This window comes from Buteo buteo, chromosome 24 (genome assembly GCF_964188355.1).
Source record: "Buteo buteo chromosome 24, bButBut1.hap1.1, whole genome shotgun sequence".
Taxonomy (NCBI): domain Eukaryota; kingdom Metazoa; phylum Chordata; class Aves; order Accipitriformes; family Accipitridae; genus Buteo; species Buteo buteo.
Window position 1 is genome coordinate 12992589 of NC_134194.1, and position 13456 is coordinate 13006044.

General features: G+C 44.5%; 1 protein-coding gene across 2 annotated transcripts in view; it reads left to right on the forward strand.

Annotated features, from left to right (window-relative positions):
• The window catches only part of HTR4 (5-hydroxytryptamine receptor 4), a 143116-nt gene that overhangs the window by 113109 nt on the left and 16551 nt on the right, over positions 1-13456 (forward strand). The window lies entirely within an intron of this gene.

Here is a 13456-nt window from a genome sequence, read left to right on the forward strand (position 1 = left end):
GCTCTGGTTTTCAGCAATATTCAGGTCCTTCCGCAGCCTCGCAGCCACTTACAGCTAGAGAGGAGAGGGAGCACTGCGTCTCACCTGGGAGAGAGGAAAGACAAAGGGAAGCACTTGGAAGAGCCCAGGTACAAACCCCATAACTCCCAGCCCACAAAGATTTCCTCAGCTGAAATAGCTGTCAGCGAGAACAGGATTAGCACAGCTGTCACTCCCTCTCATAGCTATCTTTTGTAATATCTTTCCCTCACCTTTTCAATACTCCCCAGGATAACAGAGCACTAACACAGCTCCTTTAATCACCACACCCACTCCAGCACCTAGAAGTGCAGCTCTCCCACCCTTGCTCTTTTATTTCCTCCTCTCTACCAAGGCACTTGGTGCTAATGAGGCTCATTAGGCTTCCCACTGCCCTACCCATCTCCCTGCTCTGCAGGGACAGCTGTCTCTGGTAACCCTCTCCTGGCCAGACTCTGTACACAAGCACCCTCAGCCACATTTCAGCTATGAAAAAGACGCTGTTCTACAGCATTGAAGGACACCGTAAACAGGCAGTATCTCAGCTCAGGGAGAGCTCCATTGCCTGCTCATGAGGGTGAGCTCTCTCACTGGGGGTTATAATTTTGCAGTTTACTCCTTTACCTAAAGCCACTGCCTGGGACCAGCTGACTGTCATCTTCAACTCATTTTTGCATGCCTGTTAATAAGCATGCACAGAGTGCAAGTGCAGTCTCAGGCCGTCGGACCCTTTCACCACGTCGTGTCACCTTCTGAAAGGCCCCTGGGCTCCTTCATGGGTGGGAAACAAGCTGTGCTGGCCCACAGGGCAATGAGAGTGAGGTGGGGTGAAAGAAGCACCTCACTCTGCTGGTCACGCTCCTTTGAGATGTTTTTTTTGGAATGAGGTGCAGAGGGCAGGTTGTCCTGGTTCTTCTCAGTTGTTGATGTGCTACGTGATTCTGTCATATTTAAGCAATCAGTGGCTTAGGAGATGGCATTCACCTCATCTTCCTTTTCCTAAGCAGAGGCATTAGCCACAGAAGTTAAAAAGTCTTCCTGCACTGCATGTGTATTTAAATACTTGTGCAGAATGGAAAAATTCCAACAGAAAACACGAGCAGGAAACAGTACTCAAAAGCAGTTAGTAGTCTGGAGGTGGTGGGTCATTGTAGGATGGGGGAGAAACAAGTCTGACTCTCAGTGGGAAAAAAGAGACCTGAAGGCTGAACCCCAAATCCTTTTCTGCTCACTAAGCTGCTGTCACCAATGCCAGCCTGCCTGAGCCGACGGGATGGGGCTGGAAAGCTGAGACTCCCTCAGACCTGGGTTAGGAGGCTCCTGCAGTTTTTGCACGAGGCAGGTTCATAGCTCTTCTGGGTTCTTTGCATTTAGGGATCTAAGAGACTTGACTGGGTGCTTATAATTAGATGGGGGTTGAGGACAGAGTTCAAAGGTCTAGATTTCAGACGTAGATGTCTAACGTGTCTGTTACTCCTTCAGTTCTTTGTGTCAGGTGTTTGTGAAATGTCCTCATGTGAGTTTTGTGTCTGCTTTCCTCCCTCTGGCAACTTCTCCACTGTCATTTCCCATCATATGGCCATATGCTCTTATCCCTACACAAACATCGCTCGGCATGTCCGTCACTTAATTGTAATCTGTCTTGGCTGCAGTTCTTCCAAAAAGCTCAAGTGAAGAGAGCAAGCAACAGGTGATCTACAGTCTCCATCTCGGTGTGCTGCTATCTCTGGTTTACAGTGAAATAATTGACTCTGTCTGGAACAATCCAAGCTAACTGAGGTGCTGCCAAATCCTGCGACCCACTAACAGTTGAACATAACACCTCTCCACTTGCTCTGCTAGTCACAGAGAGGAAAATCGTGATTTTCCATAGTATAGTCAATTGTATCTATGCTAGTTACAAAACCTTACCAGTCTGGTCTGGTAGGATTTTAACTTTCCTGGTCAAAGTGAAGATTACCTCCCTAGAGGTCAGGACAACAGCGAAAGTAGTTCAGTTTCGGAAAGCAACAAGGAGCAAGGACAAAAAAAGCAAACTGCCACTGGCACAAGCCAGTTCATGCTTGTTTAAATCAGTACAGTCTGTTGCCTCTTAGACTGCTCTACCTAACTAGCAGCAACCAGGGACCTGACCCCATGGCTTGGCAGGCACCTTCACAGGATGGACTCCTGCTATCCTGGTTGTGAGATGTGCAGAGCTGTATTTCACAATTTGACATTGATAAGACCAGTCCTTGTTTATCACAGTCTTTACAGTCACCACTACTTTGATTAGGGTCTGCAAAAAAAAAAAATCCATGCAGGCTGCCAAGGCAGTCTCTGAACCACATGATTCATTCGGAAGTGAATTTAGCTGTTCCAAAACATGGAATTGTGATGAAATGAGAAGTCCTGGCAGGCTGCAATGGTAGAGTTAGTTAGGAGCAGTACTTTGGTTGGGGCTGCCTCCCTGTTTAATATGGATTGCTCCATTTCTTTTGTTAAGGACATGAGTGACTGTGGCTGGGATGGTGTTAATTTTCTTCACAGTAGCTGGTATGGGGCTGTGTTTTGGATTTGCACTGGAAACAGTGTGGATAACACAGAGATGTTTTTGTTACTGCTGAGCAGTGCTCACACAGAGCCAAGGCCTTTTCTGCTCCTCACCCCACCCCACCAGCGAGCAGGCTGGGGGGCACAAGGAGTTGGAGGGGACACAGCCGGGACAGCTGACCCCCACTGACCCAAGGGATATTCCAGACCATAGGACGTCACGCTCAGCAATAAAAAGCTGGGGGAAGGAGAAGAAAGCGAGTGACATTTGGAGTTACGGCGTTTGTCTTCCCAAATAACCATTAAATGTGCTGGAGCCCTGCTGTCCTGGAGATGGCCAAACACCTGCCTGCCCATGGCAAGTGGGGAATGAATTCCTTGGTTTGTTTTGCTTGCGCGCGCGGCTTTTGCTTTACCTATTAAACTGCCTTTATCTCAGCCCACGAGTTTTCTCACTTTCACTCCTCTGATTCTCTCCCCCATCCCACCCGGGGGGAGGGAGCGAGCGGCTCCGTGGGGCTGAGTTGCCGGCTGGGGTTAAACCACGACACTCTTCCTTGGTGTCGCTGGTGAAAGGCAATGGGAGGTTCACTTTGTGAATCAGAGCAGAGAGCTGGAGCATTGGGGCAGAATGGACCCGCATTACAATATTTTGGTACAAGTATCTGCTGTTAAAAAAAACTTGCTAGCTCCTTTGGCCAGGGAGCTACACATTATGGGGTCCCCAAATGGAGCTCCACAGGGATGGCCAAAGGGAGAAGTTTTCCAACAGACTCATTAAGCCATTGCTGAACTTAGGCAATTACCTACAGAGCCAGAGCAACACACACACACTCCTACATCCCTGGTCCCTTAAACAATTCTTTACAAATTTTGACAGCATACATTTCCTGAAATACTAAAGAAAGCAGATCCCCAAAAACTGTAGTCAAAAAGGAGGATTGACTGTGCTGCTGAACAATGATTTCATAAAACAATACAGCACCTTGCTTAAATATATTCCTTTCATAGGCCAAGTAAATTCAGAGTATTGCCAAGTCTTTAAAATCAAATTGCCACCTAGAAAATCCATGCTTAAACCTATGCAGATGTTCTCTCTGAGATAGTATTTTGCTTTAGAGCCCTTTATATTATAATCTGAATAGAAAATTAAGTTGTTTATATTTCTATAAGATAAATGGACTTCCTAAATGCTATTTTAGCCCTTGCATTAACCTTGCTCTAAAAACCTGAGTTACTCGTGATGCCATCCCGAATTGTTAAACTGAAGGTAAAAAGTGTACGTGGTAGGATGCTTTGTGTAGGCGAGGATGCCGAGCTTAGGGAGGGCAAGCAGCTACTGCTAATGAAATGCATGAGAGGCAGTGGGGTCCTCCAGTCATCCCCAAGGCTGACATACTGTGCTGGAGCTGCCGTGTCCATCCCAGCCGGCCTGAAAGCCAAAGTCAATCCCCAGAAGGCTGTCCCAGCCAGTGGGCACCTTCGCTTTCCTTCTCACGGCCGTGGCACAGGCAGCTCTGCCAGAGCGTGGCAGTAGTCTTCTGGCCAACCCCATGAGCCGGTGTCACCCCCGCGGGTTATACCAGCTCTGGGGCATTTTAGCATGGGCTAGAGACAGAACTGGGATGATAAAACTGCTTCTTGTTCTCCTGCTTCTCTTTTTGTCCTTGTTTATGTACCCCAGTTGATTTTGTCACAGTTTGTTATTGATGAGATAATCAGCAAGGCTGCAGAAAAGTTGTCTGAGATCCTGCTGGAGTTTTTTGAGGCTTAAAAGCACTGAGAGGAAAGCTGTCAGCGCCTGTCGTAGAACACAGCTGATTTAAATGCTTCAGACATCAGAAAAAGTATTTCCAAATTGTAACACAAACCTTTTCCCACAATCATCCTGGGGGACTGCAGATAGGATGCCGCTGCCAAGAAGAAGGAAAAGTTAGCTCCTTTTTATCTTTCTTCCTACTTTAACAATGTATTAATGTGATAAGGATAATCTCTGGTGGGAGTTATGGCTGCGGTCATACAACAGTTGTCTTGGAAAGATGTTTCAGCAACACAAATGAGGGGCTGCACAATTTTCTAAAGCATAAATCTTTCCGTTTTGAGACTGCTTTCAAAGAGCGACTGGAAATACCCAGCCTAGAACTGGCTTCCAGCTGGAAAGGCCAATAATAATGATCAAGGCTTCATTGCAAGCAGCACACTGGGATGAATTGCAAAGTGGAGATCCAGCAGTTTGTTTGGTAGGTGCAGTGTGTGCATTGCACCCTGCGAACGCCATGTGCTTGTTCTCCAGGAGAAATTAACGTCCAATGTTGTGCAGCATTTACTAACTCGTCCAGGAGGGAAGTGCAGTACACTTCCACTGCAACATCTGGACTTTAATCAAAAGTGAAGGAAAGAAAATGTGCCAGTCATGGGAGGAATCAGGAAAGAGAGGAAGGCTTTCCCTTTTTTTCCTGTTAAACTGCAGGGTAGAAGAGGAAACTGGCACACACGTGTGTGTGTGTGTGTGCGCATATGTGTCTGTGCCACTGTATTTCCCTTGCACAACTGCAACAGCCTCCTTAGCATTTGCAGGGAATAGCGTGGGGGGGCCAGTGCTTCCCCCGACTGCCAACTGTACCAACAGCAGCAGAAGACTGTGCAGCCAGGATCTCCTTGCCTTTTCCTCCAGAAAACCACAACGGGACCTTCAAGGGTGCTTTTCCTTAAGATGGCAGGGATTTCTCAACCGAAATAGTGCCTCCATTCTCATTTATTTCAACTAAGGACCCGGGAGTTGTGCTGTGTTTTAGCAGGACACTTGAGCACATAGAAGAGCAGGGCACAGGACGGGTCCTGCTGCAGAGTCGCGTCCTGGGGATGAGAGCCGCTGCACCATGGTGCAGATGGCAGCGCCATTTTCAGAGCTATAAACAGTATCATTGTCATAGCTCTTTGAATGGTACTGCCATATGTACCGGAAAACCAGCATTTATGCTTGTAAGGGCTTTGGGCCAGCTGGATTTTCTCCCCATTCGGATGAAGCCGATTCCTGAAGTATGAGTGAAAGCTGCATGCTGCTTTGGAGTAATTCCCCCTCAGTACTTATTTTTGAGTCTCCAAGGATCATCATGTTCTCATCAGCCTCCTAAACTGCAAAACCCAAGTGTCCTGCACATGGAGAGATTGCTGATGCATCTAAACCTCCCTGCTCAGTTCAAGAAGAAGCAGAAAGTTCGTGGAAATTTTGATAGCAAACCAGTCAGGCCCTGCACGTTTTTCTTTAGCAAGTATTGTACTTTCACCGTAAAGCGCCTGACTGAGTGTATATGTCTGCGTGAGTGGGTGGGTGGCTGGCGAGAAAGCGTTTGTCTTCAGGGGTTGCATACCTCGCCTGGCTGCCAGTGCAGCTCACGTTGTGCTCCCCTCCATTTGTATTGCTGAAGGAATAACAGCCATGTGCAGCAAAGTGAGAAAAGCATGACAGCAAAGGGTGCCACGAGTCAAGTTGATGAGCAGAGCCGAGCCCAGCAGTGCAGCAGCAGCAGGGCCACGCTGCCCTGGGAGCTTGGGGGCTACGGTCTGCTCGGGGGAGTCCCCTGCCTCTGCTCAGCTTTGTCCTTGCTGTGAGAGTTTTGCTGTAATGTTCAATTTTTCACTGACCCAGCTTCTTTTTGGCAAAAAAAAAGGGTGAGGCCAGCAGCTCTTGGCTTTGTTGAAAAAAGAAACTAGTATGGCCCTGCAAAGATATGCAAGCAGGTGGTAGGGAAGGAAATTTCCTATTTGTCACAAAGCCATCACAAACACCGAGGTGCTTTTCCAGGAGCAGTGGCCCTGCATTGCGCTGGTTCTGCTCTGGCAGGAGTTCGCACCGGTGTGTCAGATTTCCCTGGGCGGTTGGTCCCTTTTGAGAGGTGGCTCAGACCATAGACCATACCTGGGGATGCAGAGAGGGGCCAGTTCACAGGGACTAAATGTTTATGGAACAAGAGCAAAACCGTAAAGTCTCCTGGGCTGTGGCCAAGCCTTTCAGCTGACAAATGCCAGACATCTTTGCTTAACGTTAGTCTGATCGTACTTCAGAAGAGCCTACAGAGATCTGAGAGCCATGGAACCGGGCAATACGTTTCTGATTATTCTGTGTATATAACATCAGCAATAGAGTATGATGACTAGTGAGCCCAGGCATTTGTGACAAACATGCAGTTTACCTGGCCACCCGTTTAGAGACATATTCTAAGAACGAATTAATTCTTTCAGTTTCCGGATTAAACTATTGTGCAAAACATCCCATCAAATAGAGAACATTATATGGTACGTTACTGTAATTAAATAAAGAGATAATTGAGCTCGAGAGATGCCCACAACACTTAATTAAGATTAATTAAGCAACATGATCTTCAGCTGGAGAAGATGAAACTGAGCAATTGAAAACTGGCTAGGCAAGGTGGGTGCGACATGCTGAAATCATGAAGGCGCATATCGGGAACATGTTGTTCAGTAACACTGCTATGGCAGCCTCACCAACCCAAGTTGATTTAATGAGGTTGTCTTCAGCGCCTGGAACACACCCATGTTTTTTGGCCAAACACAGGCATGCCTGTTACACAGCTAAGAGTTAAGACGTTGGTGGCTGTAGGCTTGGTAGCACAGATAAAGCACTGCCAAAATATACACAAGATTTCCTCTACAAGCTCTCTCTGAGACAGCAGCTAGATTAGTGTGTTCTTAATTTCTCTGATCTTTTACTCTGATAGCAACACAGTTTATCTGTGTAACAGAATCATCACACTTCAGGCAGACCAGGTGTATGAAATGGTTGGGAGAAATTAGCATTTCTTAGCCTATTCAGAATGAAAGGATAATTCCAGTAATTGGTGTCATCAGTTCTTGCTTCAGGAGAGAAATCCTAAATTGTTCCTCCCATACAAAGAAAGCAAGAAGCTTAGTTGTTCTGTGTCAAATAAAACAAACAAACAAACAAAAACAAAACAACAAACAGCAAACATTAAAGCAAGCTAGAGATATTTTTTTTACAAGAACTGGGGAATCCCTCCCCAGAAATCCCCATTTGACCTGTTACAGTGTCACACCTTTTGTGCCTCAGCTGTGATGTTCTCTTGCTATATATGTGCTCAGGGCATGCCCGTGTTCCAGGCAGAAATCAGCAGCTCTTCTTGGGTCTCCTGATACATCTTTTTCTCAGCTTCTGGTTTTGCAAACCTAATGCCTATATAATAGATGATCTCAATTGGTAGTCTCTCTCCATACTTTATTTCTCAGACATGACAGCCTCATTTTTTTAAATAGCTGTTTCATTAAGGTATGCATCCTCCTAAATAGTCTGAAGTCTCAGTACTGCAATGCCCTGGTTTTGTGTCCTCGTGGCATGTTCACAGCCAGTTTGGGAATTCCCACCAGAGTTAAGTGGCAGTATATTACCAAGTTTTGTAGCTGAAACCATGTTTTTCAGACTGTTGTTAATCACTGTGAGATCTTGCTTAGTGCTTTTCAATCACTCAAAAGCTGTAAAGCTCAGCAAGAAAAACACTCTTTGCACCAATATAGTCAGCTGAAATTACTTCCATGTTGGTAACTGAATTGCTTTTTTGGATGGTATATGAGGTGACAAGTCTATCTGGAGCCACCAGATCTGTGGTCCTGTTTGAAAGTAATTTCCTGACTGCATGAGAAACACAGGGACAGTACAGTTGCAACCTCCGCTTGCTAAATAAGGTTATTTTTCAGGTAACCCATCCTAAACTCCTCTGATACACTGTTAGGGAAAACACAGAGAGATTTGGCTGCAAGCTCAGTGTGGGGATCATGATGTATAAACCCATTTTATGGGTCTGCAATAGCAAATGGTCTGGGGGTGAAGTAAGGAGGTGAGCTGGTTGTTACGTGAGTGATGTTTGTCATAAAAAAAAATTGCTTGTTGTTTTAGGGTGTCAGATCCTAAAAATTTTTTGTTTCCCTGACATAATTGGTGTGATTGAGCACTGAAAACCATGAGTTTTATGATCATCTGTTTCCTTCTAATCCTTCCCATGACCATGCAGGTAATCACTGAGACATCCTGGGAGCTGGTTGCTCCATGGCTTCCAGAGAAAGCGAGAAAGTCGAGGTTGGATGCTTTGACAAGGTGGCAGGAGAAGCTGCCACCTTGGGCCAGTGTCTTCAGTATCCCAAGTCCTTTACAGTCTCCTGTCTTTCCATGTTGGCGAATTGTAAGGGGGAGACAGCAGTGAGCTCCTAAGGCTCTTTTACTTGTTGCTTTACCCTTACTTTACTGGAGTGTGCTCAGCCCAGAGATTTTAAGTCAGCTCACCTATCTGTGAGCTTAAGAGTCAACAAGACACATGTCATGAAAACAGGTGTACTGAACTCTGTAGCAGGTATATTCAGCTCTTGTCATGCTGTCTCTCAACATCTCCCAAGCTCCAGGGTCCCTTCTCTCTTGTCAGTTTAATTGCATTTATTTATTTTTGTTTAGAGAATACTAGAACAGAGAGAGGGATAGACTAGGTGCATCTCCTTCTTCAGATCAGCATTAGCATACATAACTCTCTCCTCTGTATTTTGTTAGTGCCTTCAAACCAGTACATGTTCCTTTATTTTCTTGCTCCATAGAGTAATTAGTTTTTATTTTCTCTGTGTTAATCCTATATTCAAATCTAACCAAAATATTTCCTTCCCCCTCTCTCACACTGCAATCACTTGTAGTCTCATGCCTCCCTTTCACTAGAATAGAATAGAATAGTATATATTCAGTTGGAAGGGAAACCTATTCTATTCTATTCTATTCTATTCTATTCTATTCTATTCTATTCTATTCTTTCAGTGTGAGTAGCTGGAGCAGAAACTCAGAGCTCTCAGGGTCACATCTAGCTTTGAAACAGGAACATTTAACCAGGAGCTCAGTATTGATATTCTCAATATCACAGGGGATGTTTGGAAACTTTTAATATCATTGCTACGTATGGTTGAAATCACACTTCTCAAATGTGCTCATTAGCCAAGGGTGTGACAATGCTCTCCCCAGATAATACTGTTCTCAGATATTAGTTTTAAGATAGCGCAGTTCTGGATGGAAACCAGTGCCACAATTTAGATACCCAAAGGTAAATATTTGGGTTTGCTCACTTATAAATAACGAGTCATTACTAGCACAAGCGAAGGGCTTAGAGGCACAGTGTGTGGAAACCATATGCTTTGGCCAAATAAGAGATCTCCACTCTAGAATAAATCATTTACTTTTAAAAATAATTAGTACTGTCAGACCGTTCTAAGAAGTGCAAGCATTGGTAAAATAATAAACAACAAATGTCTGCAAAGTCCAGCCCACCTCTTGCTATTTCTCCTGTAAGGGCTAATACACCTTCCCATTTTTTCTAGAAACAGAGATGAGTTTACATAAAGAGAGGGCAAAACCTTGTTGTATTTTATACATGTAGCAAGTATCATGCTAATCATGCAGGAGTGTGACCTTTTGCTAAATTATTGGATACAGTGCAGTTAGATTGCCTCTATGTAACACAAAGAATTGCAGGTACAAAATTGGGTTTATTTCGTAAGAGGATGGACCGGTGATTGTTGTAGCTGAGCCAAAACTTAAGTCAGTTACATTTGAAACTTGCTGGCTAAAATGCAATTTTCTGTTCCATTTGCTACAAGTATCATTGCTTTGCTTTTCCTGAAGAAGGGGAACAAACATAAATCTCAGCAACATTTATTTACCAAAGCAGAGGCTAAGGCAGAGATTTATTGACTACGTCGTCTCCTCTGAAGCAGAAAATACAGAGGCCCAGGAGCAACCAAGGAAAGGGATATCACAACCTTCAAAAGTTTGAACTCGCTTCTGCACTTTAAATTTGAAGGCAATATATAAAGCAATGGACAGGTAGGGTCTGCCAGTTTTGTGAGCCCTGAAAGACACTCATAACTGCAGAAGGACTAAAAGAAATCACAAAATAGCAAAAGTAGCCTAGTGTTAACAGCAGGTAGATGCAAATAAAATATTTACACACACAGGCACAAACATCAAGAGACACAGACAGAGGGTGACATTCCACCGGCTTATGCCAAGGCTCAGAAAGCTGCAGGATGGTGGGTTCAATGATGCATCTGAATTACTGTGCAGCATAGGACTGTGGTGCTCTGGACATCAGGTCCATAGGTTGAAGGGCTGGGGCCACCAGTGAGAGATTCAGTATGTGAGAGGGGAAAGAAATTGCCTCTGTGGTTAGCCTGGCTTAAGAAAAACAGCTCTGCCTGAAGGAATAAACCTCCAAGGCATCACATGCAGATATCCTCACTGCAGCAGCAGAGAGGACAAAAAGGCACAATCTGATCTCCCCCCAAAAGTCCTTAGCTGAATGTTCCCAGCATGCTTTCATAGCTGTGTTTGACTGCTGGAGCAGCATTTTCTCTTTAAACATCCTCCTTCAGTCCGGGAATCCCTCGGGCAGCAACAGCCCCTGAGATGCCGTTAGTTACAAAGACAGGGCAGAGCTCAGCCAGGTAAGCAGATGTCTTCAGGGAAAATGCTGCAAGGACGTGGTCAAGGTCCCACCCTCTGAAGAAATCCTGACCAATACAACCTCGCTGGCTCAGGCCGAAGGACCTAAACCAGCATAAACTGAGGAAAAACACAGATGGGGTTTTGCTTACTTTATGTCTGTTTTCGGTTTTACGTTTTAAGCATTCTTTGTTTAAATAAGATACTGATATTTCTTGTGCTGGATAAACTATAAAGAAACTCCTTAAGTAAGCTAACAGCAATTCTCATGTAGACAGAAGTTTCATTTGTGGATCGAAGGGAGATTTTGCACCTGGGATTTGCTGGGAGATCCACTCTTCTTCCCAGGCACCTGTGCTTGGGTTCTTGTGCTTTCTGAACTACTTGTGCTGTGGAGAATGGTTGTACCTGTGCTAAGAAGTGATGAGACTTTGAGAAAGCTGATCATGCAGAACAGAATTTGCCATGAGATTGGGTGACTTTGGGCTTATCTGTCCCATCTGAAGCAAATCAGTCTCTTGATTCTGAACCTGTGTGATATTTAAAACATACAATGACTATTGCCACAGCACAAATGACAAGTATATTTATGATCCGTCTTGACAGTTAGCATTCAGATTTATGTACCACATACTGTTGTGGTTGTTCTCTGTCATTTGCAGGTGTAACTATGATATGTGACTTGAATGCCCATGAAAATATATATATTCCACAGACCCATTCCAACAAACTCCAGAGCTTCACATGTGCTTAAAGGACTCAAATTTGGCTGAGTCAATCCAAAGACTCAATATTCATAAAATATTTTTTGATTGTTTTCTGCCAGCGTTTCACTTTACGTCAAGTAGAATAAATGACTAGTTTCACCTGAAGCTTAATTTCCCCACCTTGTATTTCTGCAAGGAAACTGAAAACTTAATTGTGTCAGCAGGGGAAGTAATATGACTTTATCAGCAATTATTGTGTGCGTTTCTCCCAGCTGATTGCCAGATAGCTTGATTGCACAAGTTACCTCCTCCTATGATCAAAATCAATGCACTGATCAATACAACTCTTAAGTGTCATGTTCCAATCTATAAGGCATTTGTGTAACAGAGCATCTCAACAGGGATTGCCTAGGGCTCTTTTTACTTTATGAAACCCACCAGAGCGTAAATGTCTGCTTGATTATGCTCCCTAGTTTCCTGGATTCTCCTCACCCTCCCCCAGATTAGAAACTCTTTGCAGCTATGCTCGTTCCTCTTCAGACTTTTTGCCTCTCCTGACACTTGGATAAGTGTCCTTGGACATGGTGTATTCAAATGTTCAGAACGAGCTTGACATTTTTCTTTTAGACTTCTTCAGAAGAGATGAGATTCTGCTTTCTATGATGCTCAGATGAGGAAATTGTTTCCTTAGGTCCTTCTTGCCCACAGAAGTTCAGGGGGTCCCTGAGTCTGGAGGGCAGCAGTAGCTGGCATCACTCCTATGAGATCCTCACTAGCAGATGTCCAGGAACTACTCCTGTTGAAATTGGAAAGGCTGAAGTCAGATAACAGGCTATCATCACAGGATGTTTGGGGATATAGCTAACAGAAGATGGGGACTTAGCAACCTCTGAATCATATTGAAATGAAGAAGCTGTCAAAGGTACCTCCTGTCCTCCCCAGCACACTCCTGAAGACGATCTAACCTAGCTGTGAAATAGCTCTTGGCAGGGAAGGCGGATAAGCAAATGAAGCATCATCCTTCCTGAAGAACAACAGGGGAATGAAAACACAGCCACCAAGCAATATGTACTTATTGGCTTATTTTGGTATTGGTTTTAACAAAGCTAAAAATGAGGAGCAACTGTCTTTGAAAGTGATGCAGGGAATTAATGCTTGCAAGTGGGGTGTATATGGGAAGACAGAGTAGGATGGGGAGCACAGAGGGTCTGCTGCTGCCCTTAGCTCACTGAGGGAAAATGTAGTGTCCGTTTATCAAACCAAGGCTGTACAGAGGAGAATATGGAGATTTTGCTCAAATTAGGCACCCACTTCCAATGTCACCATCTGTGGTATGACATTTAATCCTAATAAAATGCTTACCAAATAAGACTAGTTATGAGCACAGCTCAAAAGTTTGCCATGTTAATATTTTTCATAATACGATGTATAAAGTTTTACAAATTCATGCACGGTGGGCTGTAAGAGAGAAGCGGTCTAAAGTCAGGAATGTGCTAGTTAATGCATATCATAGAAACACTAAGTGAAAAACCTTGAGGAAGAAGGAAAGACAAGTGCAACTCCCATTCAACACAACATGGTGAAACATGGTGTATGCGATCTGACCTGTCCTTCTCCGGGAGCAGGATGGACAGCTGAGAAAAGGCAGCAGCTACTGTAGCTAAAGAAACTTTAACTTCAGTTAGTCAGACTTACT